We start from the raw sequence: 16,591 nt of genomic DNA, 5'->3' as shown, positions 1-16,591 counted from the left end.
GAGTAATCATTTAAAGTTGGTTCTTAAAACGTTTTTAATAGACTTTCTCGGGATAATTTATGTCTGTCTTCAAGAGTCTGCCATTTCAGTTCACTGTACCTCTATGACATTCTCCCGTACATTAAATAAACGTGTGACAATTCATGCTACCATTCTTTGTATGCATTCAATTTCCCCCGTTAGTCCCACCTGGTAAGAATGGGTTGCACAAATGATCTGTAAGTAATCACCTTAGTAGACCGATTGCATTTCCCCAGTATTCTACTAATAAATTGAAGTCTACCACCTGCTTAACCCGACTGAACCTATGTGATCATTCCATTTCACATCCCCACAATTCGTTACACACAGGTATTTGTATGAGCTGGCCGATTCCAACAGTGACTCAATGATATTATAGTCACAGGATACTACATTTTGTTAAGTGCACAGTTTTACATTTCTGAACATTTAGAGCAAGTTGCCAATCTCTGCACCATGCTGAAATCTTATCAAGATCTGACTAAATATTTACGCAGCTTACCTCAGATAGTACTTCATTGCAGATAACTGCATCATCTGCAAAAAGCCTCATTTTACTATTGTCTGCAAGGTCATTAATATAAAACATGAAAAGCCACAGTCTCAACACACTTTCATGGGGCTCATCTTAAGTTACTTCTACACCTGACGGTGACTCTCCATCCAACATAACAAGCTGTGTCCTCCCTACCAAAAAGTCCTCAATCCAGTCAAAAATTTAACTTCATACCACATGTGATTGTACTTTTGACAATAAGTGTAGGTGTGGTACTCAGTCAAATGCTTTTCAGAAATCAAGAAACACTGTATCTAGCTGGTTGCTTGATCCAAAGCTTTCAGTATGTCAAATGAGAAAAGTGCGAGTAGGGTTTCACATGATCGATGTTTCCTAAAACCATGCTGGTTGGCTTTGAGGAGGTCATTCTGTTCAAGATACCTCATTATGTTTGAGCTCAGAATATGTTGTAACTTTCTACAACAAATCAATGTCAAGGATATTGGGCAGTAATTTTGTGGATCACTTCTACTACTCTTCTTGTAAATGGGTATGGCCTGTGCCTGTGACAACACTGAGGCATTGCCATAGAGACATTTACATAATTGCGTTACGTTATTTGTTGAGGTACATCCGTGAATCTGCTGTGCCCAACACACTGAAACTGTCAGGGATCAACTTATGCCAACTCAACTATAGGATCAGTTTTGTAAGTCTTTTTCATAGAAATTTGCCACTGCTGAAAATAATAAGCAGACGCTAGTTGCTTACACTTCCAACATTATCGTGGAGGCTTGAGGGGCATTATCCGGAACACTAGTTCTAACTGTTACATCAGTTGAATTAATTCCTCTCCCGTCTTGACTATCTCCAACTTAACTCTTCATCACATGAAACACTAATTCATTCACTGTCTAAATCGGTGAGATTTGATTGTAAATACCTGATGTTCTTACATTTCCTAAATATATATTTTATAGGGGTTCCTTAAAACCCCAACATATTTATTCTGCTGCAGATGGAAAAGGGTGGCCATATTTATAAACATATGTAATGATTATTACACAGCTCACAATTATGTGCAGATGTTGCATATCACTAGCCAAAACAATCTCTGCATGGTACACACAATGCAGAGTTACAAGGAGTCTTCAACAGAACTTAAAGTAAATTCTGCAATCTGAAAGCTTCTGAATTCCCAGACACCATCAGTGAGCTTCACCTCAGCAATGATTGTTAAACATCATTGTAATTAATAACTTCAAATGCCATATATTAAGAAAAAATAGGATCTGCTTTTAACAGCTATTTCATCTTTGTTATCAGTTCTCATCAAGGACATGCTTGTTTATGCTCATCATTCATTCATGAAATCCTAAAAAATTGCCTGTAGTTTCCATTTTTTTAAGATTATTAATAAATTCTCATTTCTTTATTTATTTCTTCACAAGACTTTTCTCCTGCATGTTTACACAGCTAACATACAGAAAAATTTCATTCATTGAAAAGCGGAATATATACTGGAACTCTCCAATTAAAAATGAATAGTATTATAAAGTTTGATTACAAATGTTATTTCAATACAGACATGTAAATATACAGGGTGTCACAGAATAACAGGAATGTTTGAAATGAGTAGTGGCAGCCATGGGCAGGCGGCAGCACTGCGGGTTCGTGAAAGTTAGCGAGTAAATACTCCACCATTTCAGTAATTGTGGATCAGTGAAACGGGCAACAGTGTGTGTTAGTCACAAAAATGTTTTATAAAAACAATTATAGTTTGGTAGCAGCGCAGAGGGAGTTTCGACGTTTTTACTATTTAGGACGTCATGATGCCGCTCCGTCAAAACATGCGACAAAATGTAGGATTAATAACTTTGAAGAGACTGGATCTGCCCTCAAGAAGAAACCAGCAGGATGACCAAGAAGTGTGCATTCTCCAGCGAAAATTGATGTTGTACATGAATCTGTCTTACTGAGCCCACAGCATTCAATTCGTAAGCAAGCAGCAGTGGTTGGAATGTTCCATCTTGATGTAAAATTTCATCCATACAGACTACAGATTGTGCAACAATTGAAGGACAACGATTACCGGTTATGATTAGATTCTGTTATCAAATGATAACAAAAATAAACAATGATGACAAATTTCTAAATAAGTTGTGGATGTCAGATGAGGCACATTTTCATCTCACAGGTTATGTGAATAAACATAACTACTGTTACCGGGCAAACACAAATCCTAATGACATTCATGAGTGCCCTATACACACTAGTAAAGTGACAGTATGGTGTGGTGTTTCATCACAGGGGATTAACATACCGTATTTTTTCGCAAATGAAACAGAAAACACAATAACTGTCAATGCCGATCGTTACATGGAGATGTTACGAACTTTCATTACACCTGCATTGGACAACGTTCCAAACATTCAAGAAGCCCGGTATCAACAGGGTGGAGTGACATCACACACTGCTTGGCAGTCAGTGGCATATGTGTGAGAATTGTTTGACAACCATTTGATCTCAGGATTGGTAACATTCCCTGTCCCCCTAGATCGCCAGATTTATCCGTTTGTGATTTTTTCTCATGGGGCTACTTCAAGAACAAAGTCTACACGACTCGACAAAGAACCCTGGATGAGTTAAGACAGAGAATTCAGGATGCAATTCACAGTACTCCAACTGAGATGTTGCAGTGGTCAATGAGGAATCTCAACACAAATTTCACAAATGTATTCATGCAGGAGGAAGCCATCTAAAGGACGCAATTTTTTAAAAACGATAAATGCCATCAATGTTTCATAAATGGCAAAGTTGTAAGGTTTCAATTACTATGAATGCAATTTCTTTCTTTCATCACTTCTAGTTTTATTGGATTGTGGAAATGTTTTCGTTTTTCTGTGTCACCCTGTACAATCATTCTGACGCAGGAGGGAACATGAGGAGTTGGCTTTGTGAGAAGCATCTTTGTTCTGAGATCTACAATCATGATGCACTGTATCTGTCCAGCACTTTTATGAAGCAGCATGGTAAAATCGGTCCTTAGTGGTTATGACTTAAGCTTCCAAAACTGGAAGTTTTAGATATTAGGGAAATTTGTGAGATAAAGAACCAATCAATCTAGGACACCCCATCTGAAACTTCTATCTCCATTCACTCTATTGTAGAACAATAAGTTGGATGTTTTAACATAGTGTTGATGGGCTTGCAGAAAAACAACTATCATGCCAAGCTAACAGTTAATTATGTGTGGTGGTAGGCCTTCAGCATCCATCTACGACAAATTCATTGGATACAGTGTAAAAGTTTGGATTTAAGAAGGATTGAGGAGAAAATTGGTCATGCTACTTCGTATGAACCACCCTGGAATCACTGACATCCTAAATTTGGATAGCTACATGGAGATTTGAACCTTACTTCTACTAAATTTAGTCCACTGCCTTTAGCACTATGTCACCTTGCCTAATAGTTGAGAAAAAATAACTGAAGGGCAGTTACTAGAATAAACATTAGTACCAACTTGCCCCACAATCAAACTAGAAAAACTGTACTGTATTCCTTTGGAGAGGTATTTGCTGTCACTGAAGGGGATATGAATGCAAAAGCAGGACAAAAACTAAAGACCAATTAACTACGGAAAATTTAGGATACCATACCAGATTTGACAAAGGTCATATTTGACTACATTATGAGACAGAAATGCTAGCCATTATTTACCATCAGGGGCAAAACTTTTAACAATCTCAATGATCCACATAAAATAAAGCTGATTACATTATCCTACCTTCTGGAATTATTAGTTGCTTCCTTGGTGAGGATAGAGGGGCAAGTTGGGGACGGTCATAAATGAATGGCAGGTCACTCAAATCACAGGAGGAGCAGAACCCATCAGTAGTGAGGACAATGGTTGATTTCTGAGAACAACAGGTGATCCAGCTACTGCAAGACCACTCATCAGTTCACAGAAGTCAAATTGTTCACAATGGTTTTTGCAACAGGCTGGCGTCAACCTTATCAACTGGCCTATTCAAGCTCAGGACTTGGCCTATTCAAGCTCCAGACTTGAATTCCACTCCAAATTTGTGGGCCAAAAATGAAGTGTCACATGAACTTACACTGGCCGAAACCTGCCCCTCAGACATAGATACACGGGCAAGTCTCATGAATGATGAGACATATTTCCAGAGGCCGACTGCCTCTGTGCCTCCTTGGATGAGGCAGGTAACTGATGCCAACTATGGGTGTACCTCATACTACCTTCATTACTGATGTGAAACTTCCTTCGTCTCACACCACTTCACATTACAACATTTGATACTTCATCTTTATTAATTAGAAATTTAAGTGAAATTACTGTACTTTAAATTTTATTTATTGAATTCATCCTATTTAACACTTAATACAAGGAAATTTGCAAAATGCTCGAACAAGCATTGTGGTAATGTTATTTAATATGTCTCCCTTCTTCCTGCTATATTGATGACAGATTTTTGTGGAGGAACATGATTTTCATTTAGAATGAAATTTTCACTCTGCTGCAGAGTATGCGCTTATATGAAGCTTCCTGGCAGATTAACATTGTATGCTGGACTGAGATTTGAACTCAGGACCGTAGTCTTCCATGACCAAATGCTCTGCAGACTGAGCTACCCAAGCATGACTCATGAACCAGGCGAAGAGATCACCTTACTTCATGTGGAAAGAAATCTTGTATAGTGGATGGACAAGTGTGGATAATCAATTAACATTTATAGTAGGTCTGGATACATTAAATGGAGAAAGAGGAGATTTTAATCAGGGAAAAATTGCTGTACAGAAAACACACACACAGAAAAAAGTAAAGGTAATCATTATCTGTCAAAATTTACAAGTAGAAAAGAAAGTAATTTCTGTTACACAGATAGGAGGCACAACACTGGAACTAACAGAATGAGAAATAATAAAGTAAATAACAACTCACAAGTATTTGCAGCTAGTAACACAGGCACTGTTGACAATAGAGTAAAGCATAATGTATTGTTCTCTTACAGCCCTTGACCTGCTGCAGTTCGAAATGAAATACCATGTTACCATTAGTGGTATGGCATAGCAGGACTACTGCATCAAGAATCAGCGAACTGTACCACTTCACAAGTCAGTCTGAATAGAAATAGAAATGGTGTCCTAATATGAGACAGTCAGAGAAAACATTGATATCCACCAATATACGAACAGGTAAACACTAAAATAATGCTTGTCTTCCTTATTGCCTCTCCAACATTTTCTGCGTTTATTGTGCAACAGAAGTGTAGTCAGGTAATACGAAAACTCTTTTTCATACACTGTGCCCATTTCTCTTGTTAGAGTCTTCACAGAATATACATTCAGTGTCTCCATCTTCTTCAGATTGCACGTTTGAAATATTTTCCTCGACTGAATTTGTGTGACACAAGGACGACTGCAAGATTGTTTCCTGTGTTTTTCTCTTTTTCAAAAACAAAAATTTTGTTTCTGTCTCCTTTGATTCCACTACAGCTTTCATCTCTTTTTACTGTTTCAAATGTTCCCAGTATGGTGACAATGTTAGCTACTTAACAGTTTCAGAAAGCATTGATTTTACAAGATCAGGTGGCTCTTGATGTGGCTAGATGATTTTGGGAGCTGGATGGATACCAATTGGACTAAACATTAACTTCATTGTTTTATCTTGTATGCCAAACTCCTGGTGTACTGCATTGTCATTATTTTATGTATATGCCTGTTTCATGGGAAACGTCTCGATTTCCAAAGGCCATTTGTAGCATTTTCCATTGTTACTGCTCATGAGCAAGTCTCTCCAATTAACCTCGTGATCGAAAATGAGGTTGCTACTTGAGCTGGGTTACTTGCCCATCAGGTTTCTGTTTTTTGCGGATCAACTTCATCAGTTTTCTGCTATATTAGCAGGTCCTGTGTATTTCTATTTCCTTTGATCCATTGCTTCCTTCATAATATTGCTATATGTACTGCCATCCAACACTTGAAGATAATGCATTTTAAAAGGTCTCATGAATTCTACAAAGGAGGCTGTATTTTATGTGTGGAATAAGGTGATAAACAGATGACATGGACACATTTTCCTCTTGCTTTGTATATCAAACAAATTTTATATGATGTCCATCAAGTATTAGCACAACAGGGTCATCACCTGATGTCTTCACAAAGTTCACACAATTGTCAAAACACTTATTAAAAATATGAGTCTTAATTCAGTTACTAGGGTGGCAAGACAAAGTTACCATAGTATTGGATACTGTCACATATAAGTACACATAGTCTATCACATGTTAGTAATAAGTCATCTTATGCTAGAAACCTAGTCTCCTAGTTATGCTGCTCAGTTTGAAGAACAATTCATTGTAGCAAATGAAAGATTACTTTGTGAAGAGTAGCATCAAATGAATATTGTTGCAACAGCTACTCAACTTCAGATATTAAGGTAGTACATTAAAAATTGTGTCAAATCAGAACATGAATACGCATTTTCTCAAATTAAATTGTAATTGCAGTAAGGCAGAGAGCAGTGCAATTCATCATTCTGTCATCTGAAGTTTTATACCCACAGACCACTAACATTATTAAACTCAATTTTTCTTACAAACTATGGAGAAATAAACCACACTTTATGTTGGAAAACCATATTCTTTGCTTGTCCTGTCAATTGGAAGGTTGTGCTATTTCTTACCTGACTACCTCTTTTGGATCATTCTACATGTTCCATTGGATTTTAATAAATACTGCCTGACAGAATGTAAGCATCTTATTCAGACCCACTACGCTTAATAGTTGAACTTATTTTTCCCAGCTCATTTGTAATTTTGAGACAAAATTTCATGAGCTCATCGTTAAACAAGTATTCTATCTTACTTGATTTAATTTAATGATTTTTTCTGTTGCACCTGCTTTTTCATTCTGCCTGCTACTTCTATAAATAGTTTTATGCAGACAGACAAAACTTTATCTTTGGCAACTTAATTTGGACTTAATTGTTTTTGAAATTGGGAGTGATAGTAAGCTTCAGTGTTACTGGATAAAAGGGCGTAAGGTTTGCTGTTGCGCTTGGTGCTTACATTTGAGTGTTTAATTTAATAAAAATATATCACCACCTGTTTCATTTGGGCAAAGAATTGAATAATAGTTCAGTTAGAAATTTGAAATATGAGCCTCGTAGAAAGACAAAAATTTGCTAGAAGTCTGACTAATCTAAAATAACTTACTCCTCTCCACACAATAGTATTTTCTCTGACTCCTATAAAATGAATGCCCTTAAAATAACTTGGATGAACTTTGTTTAAAACTTTGGGAGTTTTTTGATACTGTTTTCGGCTCATACTATAATAGTTCTCCTAAGGCTACAAATAATATACACCAGTTTTGTACTTTTTGAAGCAAGAGAAACTACCACAGAAAGGCATTGGCACCTACCGTGATGGGGCATATAATAGTACTGAGAAGATGGTGGAACCTAACTCTCATTCTATGGGTGATGATCAGACACTTTGACCATGAGCTAATTGCACAGCAATGCTAACACCACCTTTAGATCACACCTAGCTCTGTCGTTCAAACAACTACATATTTTGCAATCTCTGTCAGATCCTATACTTCCGTGTATAATGTTTAATTGATTTTAATTTCCAATATTGTGTACAGTGTGTTTCACTGACACAGTAATATGTTGCCGCTATAACGCAACATGCGCATCAATGGGGCAGAAATGTTTACACAAACTGTGATGTGGCTGTATAGGCAAACAATGTCTCGTGTGGGACTTAGTCATACTTCATGGGAGCAGTTTTATTTTGTCAAATGTACTGTACTCGAAAGAAACCAACTAATCAGACATGAAGTCAAGAGATGCAAATGCTGATAATTCAATTAACCCTATCCAACCCAATTTTTCTACTCACTGCATTCTCTGCAAACCTTATTTATTTTATGCAGTTAACAATGGCAGGGCTTATGGATTATTCCGCTAGTATTTTAAGAAAATAAAATGTGATATGAGGCACTTGACAACTATATTTTCTTTTATGTTAGTTTTTGCAACCCCCCCATGAACCATGGACCTTGCTGTTGGTGGGGAGGCTTGCGTGCCTCAACGATACAGATAGCCGTACCGTAGGTGCAACCACAACGGAGGGGTATCTGTTGAGAGGCCAGACAAACATGTATTTTCTGAAGAGGGGCACGAGCCTTTTCAGTAGTTGCAGGGGCTACAGTCTGGATGATTGACTGATCTGGCCTTGTAACACTAACCAAAACAGCCTTGCTGTTGTGGTACTGCGAACGGCTGAAAGCAAGGGGAAACTACAGCCATAATTTTTCCCGAGGGCATGCAGCTTCACTGTATGGATAAATGATGATGGCATCCTCTTGGGTAAAATATTCCGGAGGTAAAATAGTCCCCCATTCAGATCTCCGGGCGGGGACTACTCAAGAGGACGTCGTTATCAGGAGAAAGAAAACTGGCATTCTAAGGATCGGAGCATGGAATCTCAGATCCCTTAATCGGGCAGGTACGTTAGAAAATTTAAAAAGGGAAATGGATAGGTTAAAGTTGGATATAGTGGGAATTAGTGAAGTTCGGTGGCAGGAGGAACAAGACTTTTGGTCAGGTGAATACAGGGTTATAAATACAAAATCAAATCGGGGTAATGCAGAAGTAGGTTTAATAATGAATAAAAAATAGGAGTGCGGGTAAGCTACTACCAACAGCATAGTGAACGCATTATTGTAGACCCGAGGCCCACGCCTACTACAGTAGTACAAGTTTATATGCCTACTAGCTCTGCAGATGATGAAGAAATTGATGAAATGTATGATGAGATAAAAGAAATTATTCAGGTAGTGAAGAGAAACGAAAATTTAATAGTCATGAGTGACTGGAATTAAACAGTAGGAAAAGGAAAGGAATGAAACCTAGTAGGAGAATATGGATTAGGGCTAAGAAATGAAAGAGGAAGCCGCCTGGTAGAATTTTGCACAGAGCATAACTTAATCATAGCTAACACTTGGTCAAAGAATCATGAAAGAAGGTTGTATACGTGAAAGAACCCTGGAGATACTAGAAGGTATCAGATAGATTATATAATGGTAAGACAGAGATTTAGCAACCTGGTTTTAAATTGTAGGACATTTCCAGGGGCACATGTGGACTCTGACCACAATCTATTGGTTATGAACTGTAGATTAAAACTGAAGAAACTGCAAAAAGGTGGGAATTTAAGGAGATGGGACCTGGATAAACTGACTAAACCAGAGGTTGTACAGAGTTTCAGGGAGAGCATAAGGGAACAATTGACAGGAATGGGGGAAAGAAATACAGTAGAAGAAGAATGGGTAGCTTTGAGGGATGAAGTACTTAAGGCAGCAGAGGATCAAGTAGGTAAAAAGACGAGGGCTAGTAGAAATCCTTGGGTAACAGAAGAAATATTGAATTTAATTGATGAAAGGAGAAAACATAAAAATGCAGTAAATGAAGCAGGCAAAAAGGAATACAAACATCTCAAAAATGAGATTGACAGGAAGTGCAAAATGGCTAAGCAAGGATGGCTAGAGGACAAATGTAAGGATGTAGAGGCTTATCTCACGAGGGGTAAGATAGATACTGCCTACAGGAAAATTAGAGAGACCTTTGGAGAAAAGAGAACCACTTGTATGAATATCGAGAGCTCACAAGGCAACCCAGTTCAAAGCAAAGAAGGGAAAGCAGAAAGGTGGAAGGAGTATATAGAGGGTCTATACAGGGGCGATGTTCTTGAGGACAATATTATGGAAATGGAAGAGGATGTAGATGAAGATGAAATGGGAGATATGATACTGCGTGAAGAGTTTGACAGAGCACTGAAGGACCTAAGTCGAAACACGGCCCCAGGAGTAGACAACATTCCATTAGAACGACTGACAGCCCTGGGAGACCCATTCCTGACAAAACTCTACCATCTGGTGAGAAAGATGTATGAGACAGGCGAAATTCCCTCAGACTTCAAGAAGAATATAATAATACCAATCCCAAAGAAAGCAGGTGTTGACAGATGTGAAAATTACCGAACTATCAGTTTAATAAGTCACAGCTGCAAAATACTAACGCGACTTCTTTACAAACGAATGGAAAAACTGGTAGAAGCTGACCTCGGGGAAGATCAGTATGGATTCCATAAAAATGTTGGAACACGTGAGGCAATACTGACCCTATGACTTATCTTAGAAGAAAGATTAAGGAAAGGCAAACCTACATTTCTAGCATTTGTAGACTTAGAGAAAGCTTTTGACAATGTTGACTGGAATACTCTCTTTCAAATTCTGAAGGTGGCAGGGGTAAAATACAGGGAGCAAAAGGCTATTTACAATTTGTACAGAAACCAGGTGGCAGTTATAAGAGTCGAGGGACATGAAAGGGAAGCAGTGGTTGGGAAGGGAGTGAGACGGGGTTGTAGCCTCTCCCCGATGCTATTCAACCTGTATATTGAGCAAGCAGTAAAGGAAACAAAAGAAAAGTTCGGAGTAGGCATTAAAATCCATGCAGAAGAAAGAAAAACTTTGAGGTTCGCCGATGACATTGTAATTCTGTCAGAGACAGCAAAGGACTTGCAAGAGCAGTTGAACGGAATGGACAGTGTCTTGAAAGGAGGGTATAAGATGAACAACAACAAAAGCAAAAAGAGTATAATGGAATGTAGTCGAATTAAGTCGGGTGATGCTGAGGGAATTAGATTAGGGAATGAGACACTTAAAGTAGTAAAGGAGTTTTGCTATTTGTTGAGCAAAATAACTGATGATGGTCGAAGTTGAGAGGATATAAAATGTAGACTGGAAATGGAAAGGAAAGCGTTTCCGAAGAAGAGAAATTTGTTAACATCGAGTATTGATTTAAGTGTCAGGAAGTCGTTTCTGAAAGTATTTGTATGGAGTGTAGCCATGTATGGAAGTGAAACATGGACAATAAATAGTGTAGACAATAAGAGAATAGAAGCTTTCGAAATGTGGTGCTACAGAAGAATGCTGAAGATTAGATGGGTAGATCACATAACTAATGAGGAGGTATTGAACAGAATTGGGGAGAAGAGGAGTTTGTGGCACAACTTGACTAGAAGAAGGGATCGGTTGGTAGGACATGTTCTGAGGCATCAAGGGATCAGCATGGAGGGTAAAAATTGTAGAGGGAGAACAAGATATGAATACAGTAAACAGATTCAGAAGGATGTAGGTTGCAGTAGGTACTGGGAGATGAAGAAGCTTGCACAGGATAGAGTAGCATGGAGAGCTGCATCAAACCAGTCTCAGGACTGAAGACCACAACAACAACAACAGTTTTTGCAACTACATATGGTGTTTTTATTTATGGTTGTTTATAGATTTTCTGTATGGTACATCTTGAAACATTCTTGTGGGTGAGTCCACACTTGCTCTTTCATGTTTCGCACTAGAAAATTGTTTCACTTCTTCCTCTTTCTCCTTGTGTTTGCTGCAAACTATGCAGTCCTTCATTGATTTTCTTCTTCTTTTTTTTCTTTTCAATTTGCGTTATAAGTCTCTACTTGGTGTCAGGCAATGATGGTCTTCCTCTCTTCTTTGAAATTGTATTTCCCACTTGGCCGACTAGCTAGCCGACAGTATTTATCCTATAGGAAAAGTGAATCTGCAGTTGTTCTCCACATCTGTTTTTGTCTTTTGAGTAAAGAATATTACTGTTCACTACATCAACTTCAATCAGACAGAAGAAAAATTTTTCCCACCACTTGTATGATCATCTTGTAAAACCATATCAACTACTGTATTGATCAGCCCTGTCCACTGCTCCAATAAATTTAGTGTATTCCAAAGTAACAGTGGGTTTCAGCAACCACACAAGCTCTTTCTTTCTATAACCAGGAATCAGTTGGGTCTGAGAACCAAAGAATGTACTCAACATTAATCTCTGATGGAATGAAGAACATCACTCAAGTTCAGAAAAAAAGCAGAACACCTTGAACAATTAGAGATAGGGCATTCACACTCACAGGACATGTACATTAATATGTTCTGCAGACATGATTAACATTTGAATCATGTTGGCCCACGGTTTCGAGGTCAACATCGATACCATGGCTCAACACCACCTACCTATAAAATGTGCCTGTGGCTCTCGTTGTCACTACAAACTACAGGTAATGGGCCAGTGTGATTTGAGCAGAGGTACAGGATGCCTATCAGATGTATAAATGAAACAAACTGTACCGTCAAATCAGTGGGTTTGAAAGAGGGTGCATTACTGGCATGTGAGAATTCGATGCATCCATCCAGAAAATTGTTGCTCATGGGGATGAAGTGTTTCAGCAGTGCAAAAGGTGTGTGGATAATGGCTCATGAAAGGCTGTAGAACATGATGACAGGTTAGGTCACACCACCCAGACCACCCCCCACCCCCACCAAGAAGATCAATACCTCATCTGATTGGCATTGCAGTACAGATCTGCTTCCTTCTCAGCTCTGGCACAACAATGGAACAATTTAACACGTCATACACTATCGGGGATGACTGTCCATCACTGTTTATTAAGGCACGGATTATGCACTTCCCCACCTACCTTTCATGAATGTGCAGAAACATGGCAGATGGTAATGGTGTATGTAACAATGCCACTGTGGACAGGAACGGCATCAGATAGTGTTTTTAGATGAATCCAGGTTCTGTTTGTTGGAAAATGAGGGCCACATTATGCTTTGCCTCAGACAGGGAGAGCAGCACCAACTCAAGGCCTTATGATGAGGGGTCCTATTGGGTACAACCACAAATCACAGTTTGTGCGTGTCCAGTGCACTGTGATCAGTGTGGCCAAGGTGAATGACATCCTATGACCCGTAGCTATAGCCTTTCTGCACAACACCCCATACGCATTTTTTTCACCACGACAATGCATGACCAAATATTGCTGCATGAACACATGTCTTCTTGGGGTCATGGGATGTCAGCCTTTTGCCCTGGCCCACCTGATCTTCAGACTCATCGCCAACCGAAGATGTGTGGGATATGGTGAAACAATGGGTGCAGTGCTGTGACCCAATCCCAACCACCACAGATGAAATTTGGAACCAGGTGAATGTAGCATGGATGGCTGTACCACAGGACACCATTCACATCTTATATGCGTTGGTGTCATCATGCTTGGAAAAAATATATCAGGGCCTACTAGGCAACAGGAGACATGCTGAATCAAGGTGACTGAAATGCTAATCATTCCTGCAGAACATACTAACGTACATATCCTGTGAGTATGAATGTTCTATATATAGTTGTTCAAGGTGTTCTGTTTTTTTCTGAACATTAGTGTAAAATTTTCATCCCGCTTTTGATATGCACATAACTCATATTCAGCAAGTTCCATCTTCTTCTTAGAAGGCATAACTGTACCCATTAGAATATGAAGCAAGTTGAGGGCATTTGTAAAACCTGTCAGTAAAGACGTGATAGCCTGAACCATCTGCACAAGGTAGCACTTGAACCATTATTCAGGTTGCAAAAGGTAAATCAGAACAAATTAGACTTTCTGTTGTTGTCTTTCCATAATATTTAATGCGACAAACAGCTTAACTATTTTCTGAATCACACAGACAGAAAACTTGTAAATCCTACTACGTAGGCTTCTTTGGATTGTAGCACTTGAATTGAATTCTTCCTTTGAATCCTACTACGCTCTCATCTATAGGCACATTTCTTTTTGGTACATAAAGTCCTTTGCATTTACTGTCAATATACTCACTAATGTTCTTCATCTTGTTCCCTCTCATATATTGACACACCTGAGCTCTGACAGCTGGAACTAAATGCAGTATCCAAAATATTTGGGCTGGAAGAAAAAGAATAATAAGAAGAAACATCCTTGAAAAAAGGAGTTTCTAACACTCTCTTTTTACCAGGTTCTAGCTAAAAATGTTTGATTAACGTACTCGTAGATTAAGAGTTCGTTAAGTTCAATGAAATGCTGTGATTGTGTACTTATCTCGTTGGTTTCAATGACTTTTCTCCATCAATTCACTGTTAAATGGTGTGACTGATATTAATTACTTCACTGCAGAAATCCCAGGAGTCAATTTGAAAAACCGATAATATTAAATAATTTACACCAACAAAGAGTTTGCATTCTGTGTTAATGTTTATATTGTCCCAGGATGTTCACACAGTGCACAGCTCACAGAAACTGACTTTACAAGATCATGTACTCAAACTAACTGAAAACTACTACCCCCCCCCCCCCCTCCCACAGGCTCTTAGGCTCCCTGCTTGTATAATTTCTTAACAATACAAGTTCTTTGAAAGTATTGTTCAACAGAGTCACATTAATTACGTATGGTTTCAGTTGCCTGGGACTGCAGTCATTTGCAGTCATGTCTGTGTGTGTGTGTGTGTGTGTGTGTGTCTATTGTCAACAAAGGCCATTGGCCGAAAGCTTTCAGTGTGAAAATCTTTTTGTTGTGCCCATCTGTGACTCAGCATCTCCGCTATATGGTGAGTAGCAACTTTCCTTCTCATAATATTGTCACATTAATTGAGTTACAATTAAAATCAAGATGTTTCACACAAAATTACAGTTACAATTTTGATGATAATGAATGACTGATTATAACAAATTTGATCTCTAAAATTGCTTTTCAGATTTAGTGTTGAAATTCTGTTTGAGATATTTGACTAAAAATACTTGATACAAAATAATTAATACCTCATTAACTACAGTAGGAATTTTGATGCTAACATATTTTGGAATACTTTACATAATGTAGAAATGGATTTTGAGGTTCAAATTTTACATAATAATTTTGTTTTGATCAAATGATGAAAATAATAGTTTGTTTATGACAGAAAGTTCTAGAACTCATAATTATAAAATTAATTACAAAGAATCTGATTTGAGTTTTTATAGAAACGTAATCTCGTGAGAGTGTGTAACTTTCAGTGCATAAGTTAGCCAGAAATCTACCCAAAACATTAATTTTCACATTTTATTAAATAACTGAATTTTCCATTTAATGAGTGAACTGATTTTAACACTACCATTTCTATGTGATTATTGTCTGATAGTTACAGAAATGAAATAATTAGTTTCTCTGTAAATTTTGTACAATTGATGATTACAATAACATACTTTTCCATTAATTAAAGATTTCTGGTAGTTGTATTTCAATGAGCTGTAGTTGAATAAATGCCTGTGTTAAATTTTATATATCTCATGTGCAATGTTACCTGAAACAATACACTGCACCAAAGTTGTATTTGCTATATTGTGTAATGTGTATTGCATAATAAGTAAAATGTGAAAGTGCGGTAAGAAATACTTCATATAAGGGTCCCCACAGTATGTCCTATCACAAGTTGATTCTAGCCAGTCTTACATAAAACAGTCAACTAATTCTACCTTCAAATTCAAGACCATGTTCAATACTACACCAAGAGAAGACTTCAGTTCTTCTAATGAAACATCCCTCCATGACTGCCACATTGAAAGTTTTGTAAGTGGAGTGACTTTCTGTATCTTTTCTGTAGCATACACATTTGTAGCATTCACAGATTTGCTAGTAAGATTATCAGTGAAGAAGAGTTTGAAATATTCAAGTTCTGATTTTGATCGAACACCACGAGGATTGGTGAAACCTTCTTGCTTGACAGAAAAAAGAAACTTCAGAAGATCACCCTCGCCATCGTGATTAACTTTCCAGGTATCTCCTACAGGGTGTGTCTCTTCATCACTTTCCACTCCATTGGTAGATTGTCTTCGAGAAGCCACCTGACAATATCATCAGCACTTACATGTTTTCTACTAGTCATTATCCTATTAGAAATCTGTGAATACAATATGCTTTGTGTTGTCACCTTTTTGTACTATGTGCTGCCATGTGTCTAGCGAATCCCAACACTGGATCAGATGGAGAGCACAATAATGGAAACGATTCAGGCATCATCTCACATCGGAGCTGTAGCGGAAAATTGTAATGTTGGATGTAGTCTGACAGTGGATCAGAAAAAGCTAAGAATATGAAGGTACACAACAGTAAATTAAGCAGCAATTTCTGCATCTT

At 38.0% G+C, this 16,591-nt stretch overlaps 1 protein-coding gene across 1 annotated transcript in view; it reads right to left on the bottom strand.

The window, feature by feature from the left end:
• LOC126251853 (death-associated protein kinase dapk-1-like) overlaps positions 1 to 16,591 on the bottom strand; it is a 305,116-nt gene that overhangs the window by 132,139 nt on the left and 156,386 nt on the right. The window lies entirely within an intron of this gene.

Source organism: Schistocerca nitens, chromosome 4, assembly GCF_023898315.1.
Source record: "Schistocerca nitens isolate TAMUIC-IGC-003100 chromosome 4, iqSchNite1.1, whole genome shotgun sequence".
In the NCBI taxonomy this organism is placed as follows: Eukaryota; Metazoa; Arthropoda; class Insecta; order Orthoptera; family Acrididae; genus Schistocerca; species Schistocerca nitens.
Note: the sequence above shows the minus strand (reverse complement) of the source record. Positions and strands in the feature narration are given on the sequence as shown.